Consider the following 18175-nt stretch of genomic DNA (forward strand, 5'->3'; position numbering starts at 1 on the left):
GTGAAAGAAATAACAAATGTTGGTAGATAATTATAATTGTAAGACTGAAAACACTAATAAATTCTATCAAAAATCTATACACAAACTTGTTTTTATTAATATGCTATAGCCTGAGCATGTAGGAATGTAAGCCTTCAAAAAAAATGGCCATGGGATATTTCTGGGGGATCAGACTCTAAGGTTAATGTGTTTGGTTGTTTAACATGAGTTTTAAAGAATTTTTAAAGGTGTAGTTTGTTTCTTGTTTTTCGTTATTTTTTTGCAAAAGAAACAGATGCATGAAACTTTAAAGCTCTCTATTAAACTACAAGAGATGACCTGTAAATATGAAAGTAAATTAGAGAATTAAGACTGTCTCTGTAGCTTTTGTGTGAGCAGGGTCTCAGATGCAGAAGTTTCCAATAACTTACTCCATTTTGACATTGACAGAAAAGCCACCAAAGACACATGAGGCAGAAAAATGCCAGCAAAAACCTGTGATGAGGCCACAGCACAAGAAAGGTAGGACATCTGTTAAGTGTGCATTGCTTTTCATTCTTAGATCAAACAAGCTGACAAAAAAAAAAATGGATGCTTTCATATCTGTAAGATGATAGGTTTCTTTTATCATGCAAGACCAAATTGGCAGCCAAAGCAGATTTTTCTGTTGACTTGAAGCACAGACAGAATTTTTTTTGCTCTTGTTTATGCTGTAGAGATGGAAAATCAAGGAATGGTTTTAAAGAAATTATTCAAGTGAAATCTAAGAGGATGCTGAGCTCATAGGGGCCAGGAAAAGTATCAGAATAATTTCAACGATTTTAAGACTGTTGTAGACTCTATGTTTGTGCCTATGTTTTCCTTTTAGAAAATAATTTGCAGCTAGTGCAGTCTGCAGGTTTTGGCTACTAAAAAACCTTCTCCCATGTTTCAGAGACCTGAATTGAATCAAATACATGAAAATTGTTCAATTGTGCAATGTTTCTTTGTCCAGCATTTTGTTTTGAGAACACTAATAGTTAGCTGCTTAGAAAATCTGTCATAGTAGCTTAAGACATTTTTTGTCCTACAGGATGTGACTAAATCACTCCTACATTTCTTTTTTTGATCTTCATGTGACATTTATTTCTTTTAATGTTTCTACTTGTCATTCTGCTGCTCATTTGCCTTTGTAATACCCAATTTTAGGGACAGATGATTAAAATTCTGTTTATTATACAAGCAGGATTTCTATACTTCACTTGGAAGTCAGATAGAAAATGCATTTGATGACTAATGGTATGTCTGTGCAATCTTGTTATTTTGAAACACATTCCAGCATCCTATTACAGAAAAAGTAATGAAATCAACTGAGTAGACCAAGTTCTGTTAAAATAAACAAAAATGCCGGTAGGGAGTTTCTGTTCTGTTTTGAGGCCAGATTGTTTAAAGAATTCTGCTGTTCTCACTTTTAAATTAATTTCTCACCCCTAAATTAATTAGAGGTTTGATTCCTGAATGCATATATTACCGCCCTCAGCTACTTCAGCAGACTTATACACAGGTTGTTTAGCAGAGTATATAAATGATGATGCTATTAGGCAGAATGCGTAGTGCTGACTTGTTTTTCATCATTTCAGAATTTCTCTTTCTTGTAAATGTGTGACAAAATGTTATAAAACGTATCCTTCAAAGTTGTACAATTTGTTATGCTCATCTGACCCAATTGTTTAGACTGACCAGACTATATCATTAGCATACAGAAAAGACTATTCTTGATCTATAAATGTCATCCTCCCTATATTTAAAACAGATACTCAAGATACCATATAGTCACAACTACATTACTTTGTGTTTGTAGATAGTAAGCATCTGGTTCTTGAAGTGCAGTTTTAAACCAGTAAATACAGTTTTGTGTATCAAAAAAAATCTGCTCACTGAGAGGAATTCTGTTTTTCTATGTACCTTGCTTTATTTTTTATATTTACAGCTTCTTGTCTGAAAGGCCTTCTCATCTGACTGGCATTAAAACATCCACTTAAAAAAGCACAGAGATCTTTTCTATAAAAATTTTCTATCTCAAAAGTTAAGAGTATGAACACAGCATCCTAATACAGTCATTTCTTTAAACGTGTTTGAAAGGCTTCTTTGGTGATTTAAGCTGTCTCCAGTGATGGAATGTGTAGGTGGAAGATAACAAAATCTACAATTATAGAAAAGATCTTTAAAACCCCTAAGACAGATCAAATCTCTTATCTCTAAAATTTTGACTGATATTATTTGTATTTTTCAGGACTTAGTAGTTAGGGCTATATGTCAAGGACATACTTAACTTTTTAAAACAGGAGAAGTTAATTCTTTAAGTCCCACATTAAGAGTCAACTCGTTGCAAAGAAGAAACACAAATCAAGTTACAATTAAGGTTTCTTCCCCTGCCTTCCAATGTCTTCCCTTTTGGTCCAAAGGAAATATTGCCAATTGTTGCAGATTTTTTGGGTTGGTTATTTTATACATTGGATCCTGCACCTAGAAGTCATCCTAATGCCACTTTCTGTCTGCCTGGAAAAGAGTAAATCCCCCACTATTTCTACCCTCACTATCTACCTCTTTTTGAAGCAGAGTACCAGGGGCAGCACTTTTTGCTGATCTATCACTCATCCTGGGCAGACATGAGAGCAAACAGGTTTTACTTCAACACAAATATTATAAATGTATTTTAGAAGCTTTTCTATTGGTTCTACCATTAGTCTCGGAGAGTACCTTCCACTAGAGGAGTACCTAATTTTTAATGCAAAAACTGCTATTGTTTTAGAAAGATAAGTGCAACTGTTGACTCATTTCTTCATGAAATGTGGAAGCAATTACTGTTTATGAGGAGAGAAAAGAATTTCACTACACATGTTTTTCTGGCTGTACATCTTAAGACAAAATGGCCTCCTTTTATTGTTTATTTTTAATAAAAAGCCTTCTTCTGATTAAACAAGTCAGCTTGTGTAACAAATTACATTAAGCTGAGATTTTTGGAAATAGTTTCCTCATTGTCTCATCCTGTTAGATGCTACTGCTGTCAGACCTCCCCCTGTGAATGTTCTTGCTTGTGAAAAATCAGCAGTCTTGGAAAGGAAGGTGTGACCAGAGCTTGCCTTTTGGGGGAGAAGCCAGGTAATTTGAAGAACAGATTTTCCGATGTATGTTTTTGTGTGATTTCAAAATGTTTTTGTTAAAATGCAGGAAAATGGAGTAGCTTTCAAATATTGAAAAAGCTCACAACTCTTTTCTCACTGAGACCTTCATTCTGGTGCACTTGGACTAGAATGAGCATTGCCATACATTAGGCAAATACTCCACTTATAATCTAAGCTTAACCTAGAGAGAGAGCACACTGAGATGCTATTATAAATTTCACTCTAAAGAAGTGAAAGAGAAATCATAATACTGAGTTTCAAACATGCTTTGGTTCCTTAATTTTCCCAGCCAAATCTATGCCAAAATCTGAGGGGCAGGAGGAAATGGCCTTAAACTGAAGCAGGGGATATTCAGATTAGACATTGGAAACATTTTCTTCACTGTTAGTGTGGTCAGATTTTGGAATAGGTTCCTCAGGGAGGTGGTGGAGTTACCATCTCTGGAGGTGTTTAAGACACATCTGAATCTGGAGCTGGGTGGCGTGGTTTAGAGGTTACAGTGACAGTGCTGATTTGATGATTGGACTGGATGATCTTGAAGGTCTCTTCCAACCTTGATAATTCTATGATTCTATTGCTTTTGGTAAATTATTTCCTCTGGGAAGAAATAATGGCAAACCCCCTTACCATGTAGAAATACTTGCAATGATCTTGCTTAAAAATTTAATTTTTACTCAGGTAATTCATTACTAGATTAGTTATGAGAGAGTGATAGAAAACGAATACTGTTTTTGTAAACTGAATCATGGGAACTATTTCCGCTTGCTTTTGCCTTCATTTCCATCATAAAACAAGTGCAAACATATATTTTTAGTACAAATATTGCAAGCATTTTTAGTCATATACTACAAGGACATTCTCCTAGTATGTACTTCAATTCAAGCTACTTGGTTTGAAAATGTGAAATATTCATGGTGCCTGCAGACATTTCTTTTCAGAGCTTCCTTTTGCTGTGTATTAGTAGAACTTAAACATGTTACAAAACTTAAAATGTTATATTATCACATGTTTTTGTATGTTAAAATGTTAAATATGTTATTAAACTTAAACACTTCTATGTGGAATTAACATGCTCTGTCAGTGCTGGTAGACTATGCAGTCTTTTTGATTCATATAAGTTTAGTTAGATTGAGTTTAAAATTTTAGGAACAAACATGCTGTCATGTTCCCATTTTGGCAAAGTGAGTAGAGATAAAAACATACTCAAAATATTTATTTGCCATAGTATGAGGCTGCCTACACTAAAGGCAGGAGGGAGTAAATATGCATGGCTCTGAAAGAAAAATCTCTCTTCATTTGGTATTTACAATGAATTTTACAACCTCCCTCTAGAAAATAATTACCCTACACTAAGATTGTGTGGCTTTAAGTTTGATATTAGCATAGATTTAAATAGAGGTAGTCACGAAGAAACTAATCTAGTGCCTATTAAGAGTTCAGTCCTCCAGTCAGTTAATTTCATTGAGGTGATCTGCAAAATCAGGCTCACATGACATTTCTGGCCACTACTTTTCAAGATCTTGAGATCTTGACTTAGTTTTTCCAGAAGAGCATGTTTTCTACTAACTTGCAGGGTTTTGCTACAAGTTAGTAGACAACATGTAGCTGTAAGGTTTTCACTGTAGTGGTTTTCCAAAGAAGAGCAGATGAATTGAGAAATTTTTAAATTTTGAGCTATATGATTTTTGTTAATATCTCACTTTTTGGATCAGGGACAGAAGGTAGATTATCATTTGTGTATGCTGGCCATGGATACTAGGGACAGTAAAAAATATATAATACAAGTATTCAGTTGAAAAACATAGGTGGTAAAATTCTATTTATTAAAAATGGATTCATATCAATATTTTATTAGAAATGGATGTACCACAGAATGAAACATCTAAGAAAGGATGGCCACTTCCTTGTTCAGCTGCTTCATGCAAGATAAGGAACAGAATAAATTGAAGAAGTTTAGAAAGCATCATCACAGACATCAATTCACCTAAACCCAAATGTGTCAATATATATTATTCAGAAAAGCTCAATTAAAATAAATTTCTTTTATTATTCTGTAAAAAACTTGTTGTCAATTAATATTTTAAAGTTCATTATGATTCTAAGTCTTGAAAAAGCTTTTTCCTTGTAAGGATTAGACAAAATTGATATTTCAGGAATGACAATGCAGACACTTTTGTGTGATTTTTCCTTTCATACATTTTCAAAACAAACCAACATAGCATTTGCACATCAAGTGTTAAATCATTTTGACAGTAGATATATTTCAGAGTAAATGGAGAGCTGGGGAATTGTTAGTGAGAATGGGTGATCACCGGGGAAAAGAAGAAAGTAACAGTGACAGATACAAGCTGGTACGCTACCAGGAATAAATGCGACCAGACTTGGGTAACTGCCAGGACTGTGATTGCTGCAAAACTCCATGCACAAGGAACAAATGAGAGGAGGAGGAGATTCATTACTCACCTCTTCACACCTTAAGTACAAAAACAATCAACAATTCTGAAGAAGTTTTGGGTAACTTATTTATTAACTATTTCCAGTTTACAAAGCAAGTGGCAGCATAATTTTAATCTTAGTAGACATGTTACAGTAAAGCAGACAAGATATTGCCTCTATAGGACTCTCACTTTGAGTGCATTTGCATTTTTGCATACAAAAGAGCCTGATTATACATAAGAAGAATAAAATAGTAAGTATTCTAATCACATCTGCAGGGAATCTAAATGTGCTTTGAAGTCTCCCTTTATGTTATACATATTTGTGTAGTAGCATGTTTAGTGCTAGTGGAATATCGTACATCAAGAATTATAAAAACTTTTGACTTAGAGTTTCTCAAGTATCATATATACGCATAAAAGGGGTCATAAATGTTGTTTGCAGGGTTCTTTTGCTGCGACTATGTAAAACTTTTGTTAGTAGTTCTTATATTATTTTGTTTACCCTTGTTTTCACACTGCTGTTGAAATCAAGTACAGAGTAAGAGAATTATGGGTTTGTTGGGGTCCTCGTTCACAGAAACATTCCTGATCTGGGATGACATCCCTTGAAAACAATCCCTATTTATGGAATTTAACTGTATGGCAGAATCTTTTAAAGATATAAATTAAAATAGTCTAAAATATGCCAATATACTACTTGTAACTAATAGGGAATGAAGCAGTATGTGAATCAGAGCATCTTTGGAATTTGTATGAATTAGTGTTCCTGTGTGTATTCTGACCATTGTCTTTTGGTGGAAGTGCTAAATATTTTAAGTGCAAGAATCAAAACATTGAAGTAACTCACCTATAGTTTTTTAGTAATTATTAACACGCAGGTAGCGGACTGCTTTATTTGGAATGCATCTAGAATATCTAATTTGTTTGTTTGTTTTCTGAGAGAGATGAGTGCTGGCACCAATATAGCAGCAAAATTTGAAAGGTTCTGTTTTATCACACTGAGACTTGTAAATGGAAACAACCAAATAGTAGGTCACAGAAGAGCAAAAAATTCCCAAACAGCTCCCATGAAGACAGAAAGCCAAATCTTTATTTCAGTAGATGCTAATTTCCACTCTGCAATATTTTAATTTACATTCTATAGTATTGACTAGTATCTGTTTCTAAGCCTAGGCTTTTCATGGTTTTGAAATCACTGCAATACTGTATTGATTACTAATATATTTGAAAAAGAGATTTTTTTCCCAGATGCTTTGGTGTATTAATTTACATTTATGCAGAACAGAAAAATCATCCTGTAAATAATGAAAAAATGTAAGTTAAATGGATGTTGGCTGTGGCTCATGAAGTTTCTAGGAAGGATAATTCTCTGAAGCTGAAAAGAAATTTCTAGAGACACATGTCCATTGTAAGATTTTTTTAGGCACAGAAGAAGCAAATCCTAAGGCCACAATTTCAATGTTGATCAATATAGTAGATGTTTGCCTCAAAGAACAGTGGAATAGGTTTCTTATGGCAGGCCTGTAGGGGTGTCTCCATTGCATCAGAGATACATGTCTGAAGCAAGACTCTTGATGCCAATTATCAAAGCTGCTACACTTTGTATGAGTGTGGCATGAGAGCGCTCAAACTGGATTTTCTTTGGATGAAACTTGACTGGAAACTACATTACATCTTTTATTGATTGTTAAGATTTTCACTAATACAGTGCTGGATTTGGATATAGAAATTTGGAACATGTTTAATGACATCACCTTCTCAGCACATCCACAGACCTTCTCCTGGCCAGCATTTGCCCATGCAGGTGTAGCCATACTGTGTCTAGATATTCACTTCTATTGAGTGCCCATTATCCACAATAAAATAAAGCTTGACCCATATGGAGAAATACCTCCTTTGTATCTAGAAAGACTTCAATTTCTTAAACATTCAATTATTTCCTGATACAAAATCCTGGAATTTAATTATATAATGCCAAAGGGCACAGAATAGCAAGACATCTTTTAACTTTGTGTATTGATTTCATGTGAAACATAAATCAGGTTTGTTATATTTGTTTAAAGCACAAGTTATAGTTCAGCAGTGGGCAAAAAACACACAACAAGTGAAAAAAATCCAAACCAACCAACAACCAAAAATAAAACAAAACAAAATAAATCCCAAATCCACAACAAAACCTAACCAAATTCCCTGTCCTGCTTTGATGAAAGCTAACCTGCAAAGGAAAACAACTTAATCTTGTGACCTCTCCCATTTTATAAAAATGTAATCAGGAAGAGAGTAAAAGGTGAGAGGTTATTGAGTTATATTTGCTGCTCAAATCTTGTTTTTTACCTTGAAATCTGAAACGGAAAAAACAATAAAGGAGAAGTAGTAGAAAAGTTGAGTTCAAAATTATGCATGAGGCAGTCTGCACAGGAAATTGTATCCTAACACTACGAACTGAAGTAGAGTCTGACCTAACCACAGGTCTTGTTTGCAAGGTGTAACTGAAGAAAGGGTTGCTTAATTCTTAGAGGATGACACAGGCCACAGATCAGGCTTCTCTCTGCCTACTGACTTAGGCAAACACAAAGGATACCATATGGAATTATAAAAATTGAATTGTTTGAAGCCTCCTTTGCACACCCACTTTATTGAAGTGATTTATTTTTAATTGTTAAAAGCATTTTATATTAGTAGGTCTTCATATGCCAGCAAGAATAAGAATGCAACCTAGGACCTTTATGTATTAAACCTAAACTTTTAAAAACTTTTCTTTTTTTTATTTTTTAAGGTTGCTATTGTCCATTGATATGCCATATTTGGAAATATGACATATTTCCAAATTGCTGCCAGATCTACCACTATTTATCTCCAAATATCCTAATTCAATTGCAGCATTAGCCATTTAATGTAATGGAGAAGCTGGTTGAACTCCACCCAACACTCCCTGTAGCTTGACCTAACCCTTATTGCTTTGGGTACTTCAATAATATTATAGTAGTGACTGAATTAATCGGAACCCTTTTTTTAAAATTGCTAGTCAATCCAAAGTGTTTTGTTACAGTTCCAAATCTGTGTTGAAGTGGTAGGCAATGGAAAGAAAAAGATAAGTTCTAGAAACGTCTTGTTCTTAGGACTTGCTGAACAAAACCTAGTGTGGTTAGCAAGTGAGAAAACCTCATAAGCATAAATAATCCTAGTGCAAATAACTCCCCAAGATCCACCTAGATAAGGAAGTTTTAACATCTGACTGACTGCACATGAAATTGAAAAGCAATGTTCTAGTGTCTTAAATTCAATGTTCTGTGTAACTGCTTTTTGTTTCTCATCAATAATGCAGTCAGTTGCAGCTGTCTTAGTGTTCTACCAATCTCAACTATAAATTCATTCAAGCTTCTTAGCTCTTTTTTATTCATACCTTTGACTTAGAACAATTAAATCAATGTTTGAATTGCTTCTTTTATAAAAATCTTTGTCTTTGCCAGTGAAATATGTCTAACTTATTTTTTTCTATTTTCATTAAGAAACAAAAAACTGAAACAAAAACAAACAAACAAAAAACAACCAAAAAAACCCCCAAAAACAAACAAACAAAAAAACCAAAGCCAGTCAATCCCAGAAAAACAAAAAGTATGCCTAAAGAGATGCAGGGAACCTGACATTTACAAATTGTGCGCAAATGCTTCTGGAGTAAAGGGGCTCAATAATAGAGTTTTCAGGATGAAGCCAAGAGTCAGAGAGGTGCAAATGAATGGTTTGCAAATTTTCTTGAGTTTAAATGAAATATTTAGAGAAAGATTATCCTATGAATCATTACTTTGACACATACTGATTCCCCAATCACTCTTCATTCTTTCAGAGCACTTTATTTATGTATCATTCAAGTACCCTCTAACTGTTGCTAAAGTATCATTCAAATCTGATTTGTAGTTAAAAGGAGTTATTTAAAAGTCTAGAACACAGCTACCACGACCAGAGCTAATAATGGGAAATTTCTCATTTAGCAAAGAAAAAATAAATGCATTCTGGTTTTTAGAAATCAACCTGGATTCTGCTGCAATTATAATCAAACCTATTGAACAAAAATGAAGTTTTCTTATACAGAGAAAAAAGAAAAAGAAGAAAGATCACCACAGACTTTACAGAAGTCCCCTACAAGGAGATATGGAATGGTTACCAAAAATATGGCAGTTTCTGTGGGTTTACTCAAGCTTCCACCCAATCTCAATACCAACACTCAGGTGTGCTTTGAAGTGACTGTCCTGAGGCCTCTTTCTCCGGCTGCAGCTTCATCCATTCTTTACTAACCTAGGTTTCATCTTCCCTGAATGTTTCTCTGCCAAAGACTTTCCAAGACATTAACTTTCCAAAAAAAATAATGGAGAATTTCCTTTTTGCTACAAGGCATGTTTTTTCCCCTCACCTTTTGAGGTCAGTTCCTCTTTCTCCAGCTCTAGCCAATCACCTCCTGCTCACCTAGAAAAGATGCAACCTACCTCAAAGCTCACCTCTGTTGCTTCTACAACTGTCCTTTTACCCTCATGAACTTATTTTATACCAAAGTTCTTGACAGTTCCAGCTAAGTTTTCCTAACCCTATTCTATTTCACATCTTCATTTAAATGCTGGCATTATATTCTTGGAAAATGAAGGTTTTCTTCTCATCTACCACCTCTTCACAGAGACGTATCTCTAACTTGTATTTCTAAGAGGGATGGAAAATAATTTAAGGAATACCCTTAGTGTTTCTGGAGGAAGTCAAGAGGGAATAAAAACCCAACCTCTGATAGCCTAAAATTTTGAGCAGAAATCAAAATATTTTTTGAGAACAAAATACTTCTTACCTGAAATGCTGTCTTGGCCCATTTCTTTCTTAATACACAAGTTCTCTGGCCTCAGAGGAAATTTACTAAGTACTAAATACTTATCTACCTGAGGTATTAGGCCATATATAATGATTTCTCTTTTAATCAGAATCTGGAGATGTGAAGTGTCTTTTTCTTTTTTTTTAGTTTCTTTAGTTTCCAAATTGCTTCTCTCATTCTTGCATTGATACCACCCTTTTATGACATAGTCGTGACTGCGCTCTATGAGTAAAGCTCATATTTCAATAGAATTGAGTGTCTCTGGCTTCATGGCTATGTTGTCTTTTTCTTTCTCTTGACAATTTTGAGAACATAGTTTTTAACACTTCCTCTCCACTCTCATAACTTCTTTGAGGTATTTTATTTTAGATTTCAACCCAAGTTGAATTTCTTTTTCAAATGGTTTGTATTCAACTTACATGTTTACTTCTACTTACATAATTACTTCTACTTACATGTTAAAGTCATTCAGCTTTAAAATAAATACCCCACAAAGAAAGTATTGTTCATTTTCACAGTTCTATAAAAAGTAATTCTATATTTCTGAGCTTAAAAAAGATTCAGACACCTAATATATTTTTCAGTTTCTGTAAGCATTCTGGATACATGTTGCTTATGTCACTACAGATTTCTAACAAGGTGATTTATTTCCACATTCATTCATAAAATAGCTCACTACTCATATAGGAATAATATGAATATGTCAGTGTACTAGAGTTTTGTATGTGGACATAAAATGGGTTTAAACCCTGTTAAGCATATAAGCATGTTCATTTTCTTTGAGAGGAAAAGTGGGTTTGTTGTAAGCAGGCTGTTTTGGGAAAGGGATGGAGTTTTGAGTGGAGAAGGCATGAGAAGAGAAATAAAATGTTAATTTACAAAATCTACATTCACTTCTAAATTAAAAAATAAAGAACAATAACAGTAGCTGTACATTTGAATGCACTTCTTTTTTTAATTCTGAACAATAATCCATAATCGTGCTTTGGCATCATTTTAACAAGCCCAACTTACAAACCTGTCTGTTATTTGAAATACATGGACAAACTACTGAAATATTTAATTATAAGAATATTCTGCTCATTCAAATGTTTAGAACAAGATTGCATAAAGTATTTCATAAAAAAGAAGACATCATAAAAAGCCACACTGCTCTCTAGAGTACTGAGATTCTACAAACTCTTTTCTCTGGAGAAGGAGGTATTGTCCTTTAACCTTTTGAGAATAAAACTTTATTTCCTTAGGATTTTTGTGAACATAGCAAGCTGTAGTTCTCTATTTTGTATTTCTCTCTATGATGAACTATATTTTCCATATTATTATAATGTCTTTTTTTTTCCTAAGATGTCATAATGCATTCCAAGGGAATAATTTTGTCAGATTTCATTGCAGTTCATGAAGTCTATTAGTTTTTAATGAAAAATGAAACCCTATGCAACAAAATTAAAATGTTTCATGTTTGGGATTATGTTTTTGATATATTTAAATATTTTTTATATATATATGTATAATAGATTTCCAAGATTAGAATTTTAAAATAGGAATTCTTTAGGCATCATCTTGGTTTGTTGAGAAAATCAATATAAAATTACTTCCCTACCTTCAAAGCAGTGACACATAGAAGATACTGGTTTTGCTATATTTCACATACACAATTTTTTAGTAAGCAGTTACAACTCACACTGAAAGGAGAGTGGGTTAATTTCATATCAGAATTTTTGGATAGAAGAGAGAAGTGTATGTAATTTATCTGTCTGCAAACAAGATATTTAATTACTTTGTTGTATTTATGGGTATTACTTCACTACATTACATGAAGATTCGATAAAGGAGAGAATGTGAAAGAGTAGCTGTTGCAAATTTGGTTATAAGTCACAAAGGTAGTTTCTTATGCCTCCTTTGACTGTGCTGATAACTTTTTCCTGAAATAGGCCAGGGACCAGGAGGTGGGGAACCCAGGCTTTTACTATCATGCTGAAAGAGCCCTACCCTCTAAGGGGATATCTGGATTTTCATGGCTGGAGAAAATGTCAGGCGTGGCCAGATATGATGCTGATGACATTATTCTTCTTGTGCACTGCTGATCAAAGAAATTGTTGTGACAACTGTTAGTTCAGAGTACCCATGGCACCATCTACTATTTTCTGTAATTTCATTGGTGCATCCCAGAGCACTGTCAGATGTTGAGAGTTAAATACAAAGCTTGAGGTTAAGTTCTGGGATGAGGAAGGAGCATGAGCAATACTCTGCTACACAGCTTTGAGTTTATTCTGCTCCCATTTATTTATAACCTTGAACACTAAACGAGAAATTTACTGATTTTGTATTGGCTGCTATTTTGGCTAACATACAAGTGTGCAAACTAGGCATTGTAGGCCTCTTGCCTTGACTGAAAAAAAATTGGCATTTATGTTGTTTCTAAGCACTGATAAAAGAGCAGTAAAGGACTCTTTAGCCTGTCCTTTGCCATTTAGCACTAGTTGATGAAATACTCCTATGAAATCTCCTGCAGAATGGGTTTGGATAGTCCTCATAAACTGCCACAGCTTCAGGCAATTTGTGGAGGAGGCCCATGCAGAAGCACATAGGATATACACAGAGTGACAAGTTGCTTATATGGATCTTTTGAAAACAGAAAGCCTGTAATGCACAAAGAGACAAAATACTTAAATCCTGGGCAAGTTTTTAATAGCACAAGTCATCACAAGTCAGCACAAGTTATGAAGAATAACCTGAACTTATCTGAACTTATGATTCAGCTATAGGGGTCATGACAGTTGTTTTCTTTGTGGACCATGCACAGATTTGGCTACAGAAGAACCAGTGATGGATAGATTGTACAGACAAAAACTTCTAACATAGTTGATGTTATATTTTTCACATATTTCTTTATATTTGCCATGTAATTTCCTGAATCATGAGAGTGAGTCAGTTCCAGAAAGTAAAGCAAGTGAGCAAGTTTTTTCCAGAAAACCAGTGGCTTGTTTAATGCATGAAAAAATTAGTGTGAGAGATTTTGGACCATTACCTGCAGAGTTAAACACATAAATTGCTCAGTAAAAGAAGGAGCTTGATATTTGGACACATCATGAAATGGACCTGAATATACTTAAATTAGGGAAGAAAATAGAATAAATTGGTAAGGTTAAAGGATGACCTCCCAATGGGAAGAGCACACAGAAAATAACCTAAACAATTTAAAGATAATTTATAATGTTAATGTTGTGAACAATTTACACATGAGAGGATTGAAGGAATATTACCATAAAATTCCTTTTTTGGTTGTGTATAACAAAGAAAATAACTTTTTAGTTATTCTTAACACCAGAAGCTTTTGACTGCTACTTTAAGGCTCTTTCCATTAGTGTTGTGTGTAATTGCTAAAAAGATCTGCTGTAAAAACAATTGGCTTCATGTGTTGGGGAGATTTTGTGATTTGTTTACTTGTTTGTTTTCATTTATTTGTTTTTGTTTTGGTTTGATTTAGTTTTTTTCTGCTATGAGAAATGAAATTATAGTTGCATCAGACCAAAGGGAAAACAAAAATTTTTTAAAAAGGGAACTAGGGAGAGCTCATGAAAACCTCTAATAAGCAGCTACAAAATTGAAAATCTAATCTAATGAAAATAGTGGAAAAATTAAAACATATAATCTTTGTGCACACTCACAAAATATAAATAACTTTAAGCACAAACATCTTAATTTATCTTAAGAGCTCTATACATCTGTATAAACCTGCGAGCTATTTTGAATTGCTGACAGGTATATTGAGATTCCTTATCCTTCAGTTTATAATTGAAGTACCAAAGGGATATACTACATTAACCTCAGAGGGAATGCATTGATTGTGCAGATTTAGGCCAATTACGAGGTGTTTGAATCATTAGAAAGATGGAAGCTTTTGTTAGTAGAGCAGAATTGTGAAGAGATATGCCAGCTCAATGCTAGCAAATTACTTTTTAATACAGAGTAGTGTAAAATAGATTCTATTTTGCAAGAAAACAGCCTGAGGAAAGAAAACAATTTACTAATAGAGCTGTGCCTTCTTTCTTACTTCTCAATATATTCTAAGAATTTAGAAAATCCTAAAAACCTAGAGCTGAGAAACTAACTTTATATCTGTTGGTAACATATTCAGGAATAAAATCTAATTGAAAATCATGTTGCATGATTTAAAAAAAAAAAATTCCAAACTTACTTTCTCTTTATAATTTGTTTGCAATCTGGCTTTTGTTTTATGAACAGGCTGTGTGGCATTTTTCATCAAACTATGAGATGAGATAAAAAGAGGACTGCAGGTAACTCAGTGGCAGAGTGAAGTAATGGATTGCTAAGTGATTCTTTCCTGCATGAAATATTCAGACTCAGCTATGTCTATATCAGTAGGTACTGTGCAGAAGACCTGATGTTGTAAATATTTGCTATTGGTTTCTTTATCTCTGAGCTATGCATGAGGTTATATACTCAGAAAAAAAGCAATAAACAAGGAAAGAGATGTCTCTCACTTGTAACACTCTAGGCTTAATACTGTACCCATTACTGGCTTCACATTATATTCTTGTGCTTCCCCTGTGCTGGAAAAAACTATTTTCTGTGAGTCCAGAAAACAGTTTGTGTTTCCTACAAAATGTTCAGTAGGTTCAGTGAAATTTGTTGTTTCCCAGTGAATTTACTAGGAGGAGGAATAAAAAAAAACCCCAGAGATTAAATAAAATGGCAGGGAGAAAGCCAGGATTTCTGTTCCAAATTAAAGGGCATTGACAGATCTGTAAAAATCTTAGCTACAGAGAGCTTTTTTTTGAATGATCTTGTCACTTGAAAGAGATAATGGCTAAATAGATGGCCGAGAATCATTGGATATCCAGCAACATAAGTTGTCATTTTTGGTTTTTTAAAATCTTATCTTACTCTTAGGATATGGAATTCCAACTGTAGTGAATATATTCCATACAGATAGTCAGAAGAAAATTTTAATAGGGAAGATATAAGAAATACATCTGAGATAAATAATAGCTACTTATTTTAAGCCCCACATGGTGAGCTGATTACAAATGATGTGTCCTGAAGTGACAGTAAAAAGCACCATTGTCAAATGACTAAGTGAGTGATCTGAAGTAATTTTTTTTCCATGTTTCAACAGCAAGGCTCAAAATTATTGAATTTCAAACATTTAAATTTGTGACCTGGATCACCAAAAAAAAAAAAAAACAAACCAGTTTTTTGGCAGGGTTAGATTGATTTTTGGAATGCCATGAAACATCCCTTGGAATAATATTTCATTATTGTGATGAAGTACATTGTGATGCCTGAATTCTGTTTTTCATCTCTGTTTAAAGAGATAATTACATTGAAATGAACAATTGACAAATATTTGTTGGATATCTATATATATTGATCATTTGTAAAATACATTTTATTAATGCCAAATTTTGTTTTATGATGTAATCTGCTGAGGAAAAGAATGACCACAATTTTCTTTAATAATTTTACTGTGACAGTTCTGTCCCTCATAAAAAATTACAGAGTGGAATATCTAGATGGGAAAAAGCTAACTGTATGTGTCTTCATTACTGTTGATTGTTTCTGGCTCATGTCAATATAGACAGTATCTCAATTTTCTCATGTTTAATTACCCTATATGTATTACAACCTTCATTCACTCTGCTGCTTCTCTATTGTAGGAACATAAGACCTGTATTTCAAGGGCTGCTTCTGATTTCTTATTTTTGTAGCACATTACGTCTTTTTAGAAACTATATAATGCTTATTGCTATATAATTTTTCCATCTTTCATGACTTTCAGTAATGATGATACATTGGAATCTGTTACAGAGGGGATTCTTCTGGAACTGCAAGTACTTGAGCACTGTCTCTTGATTCCAACTGACTGGGACATGATTTTGTTATACAAGCCTCTCTTAAATGAAAGGAATTTTTTTGTGCTGAAGATGGTCGAAATTTGATTGTGATTTTTTGCCTTCTGAAACATGGAAAACTAGGAATCTCAGAAACAGAGAAATATAAACTGGACTGTGTAGAAGGATAGAGGCTATAACTCCTGCTGAAACATAATCACTACAGCAGCATGCACTTAATTCTTCGTGATTAAACTTTATTACTCATAGAAATTTTGGGGTAAAAATTACATAGGAAATCCTAAGTCATTATTTTTGTCATAGATCATGCAGATTTACTTTGACCAGCTGGACCTTAGGAAAGAAAAATTAATTACCATTCTCTCTTGTGTGCATTCTGAAGAATGAAGATAATGTAAAAATGTCTTCAAAATCACTGAGGGTCAAATAGCTGCATTCACATTAATTTAACTTACCTGTAAGCACATTTGAAATTAGAGGCAAGTTTTTGCTAGAATGTTGCCAGGTTTTCTAAGGAATCTATATCAGCTCAAGGAAGAAAAAGTGTTATAAAATAGGGCATATGTGCATGCATTCTAGCTGTGCAAGAGGATGTGAAGTAGTAACTGACTGCAAATGTTTGTGTTCCTTTCCTGAAAATGCTTAATATAGAATCATGTGTATTCATTTATCCTACTTTGTAGATGTAGTTATGCAATAAGTAGAATGCTTGGAAGGACAGAACTGTTGCAGGTTTTATGATTATTGTTCCTGGTTTATACTCTGGTTTATCCAGGTTATAAATTTTCTTGATTTATGTATTGTTTTGACTGTCGTCATTTTTAAGGGAGTTCTTGCGAGTCCTGACCCTTTGGAAACTCATAATTTAAGCATTAAATTGATTTTATCTTTTTATACTTTCATAAAAACTTCTTGCATGTCTTTGTAATTCCATACAAGCTATATGGCAGCAACTGGGACTGCCTGCAAAAACAGCAGCTGTTTAAACATCCAGTGTCATGAGAATACAAAAATTGTGTATTCAGAAGAGCTGATTGTAATGATTTGTGCAAATTTTCATGCTTTTGTGCTCTTTGAATGTAAATGGAGATACCAGCTGAAAAAGTTAAATAGGGAGAGGGGTAAACAGCTTAGTCCTTAAAATAATCCTTGCTGTAATAATATTTGCTGCCTTTAATGCTCTACCTTTTTTCCTGTCCCCTTTTACTGCATCACATGTTCTACGTGAATACTTTACAAATGGAATAAAAGAATATAGACCATTGCAATCATAAAATTAAAAACATTTGAAACGGGCATTGTATTTTTGTACAAAAGTAATTATGTAACTCTAGTTTAGCTTGTAGTGGGTAGTGTGTAATAACTGGTTGTTACAGACAGTAGACAAGAGAGCCCCTACAAAGAGTGTGAATAGCAATTCTGTCTTACCCTGGTGCTTCACACTATAAATGAACATGTGATTTTATTGTCAAGAGCTACAGAATATGTACACATCAAACTGGTGCTACATCTGCTACAGAGAAGCAAAGCAGTGGTTGAATGAGGGTTCATCAGATTTTGAGGGATGGCATAGGGATGTCTGATTTCTCAATTTTTGCTATTCTGGTATTCTTCAATTTTGTTAAATCAGGTCTTCCTTTTGATTTTATTTTGCAGTGCTTTCTGTTCCCATCATCCACTTTTCTGAGGTTTATCCATGTTCTGCAGAGCTCATTGAGTCAGAGGTTTTATCACCTCATGTTATCACATCTCCCACAGACAGCCAACAGTCACTTGATGTCTCCTCCTACTTGTTGCCGACTTCAGACCATTTCAGTGTGGTTTTTTGTCATCACTGGATTGGATCAAAGGCAAGTATCTAATTCTTTA

At 33.9% G+C, this 18175-nt stretch overlaps 1 long non-coding RNA gene across 2 annotated transcripts; it reads left to right on the forward strand.

Annotated features, from left to right (window-relative positions):
* The first annotated feature begins 415 nt into the window (after positions 1-415).
* On the forward strand, positions 416-18150 carry LOC135289343 (uncharacterized). 2 transcript variants are annotated; one of them, XR_010352117.1, is made up of 3 exons: positions 416-501; positions 14676-14816; positions 17963-18150. It is a non-coding gene; the product is annotated as an uncharacterized LOC135289343 (long non-coding RNA). The 2 variants fall into 2 exon arrangements; XR_010352120.1 differs by lacking the exon at positions 416-501 and adding an exon at positions 3012-3120.
* Positions 18151-18175: the final 25 nt, after the last annotated feature.

The sequence above is a fragment of the Passer domesticus genome, chromosome 1 (assembly GCF_036417665.1).
Source record: "Passer domesticus isolate bPasDom1 chromosome 1, bPasDom1.hap1, whole genome shotgun sequence".
Taxonomy (NCBI): domain Eukaryota; kingdom Metazoa; phylum Chordata; class Aves; order Passeriformes; family Passeridae; genus Passer; species Passer domesticus.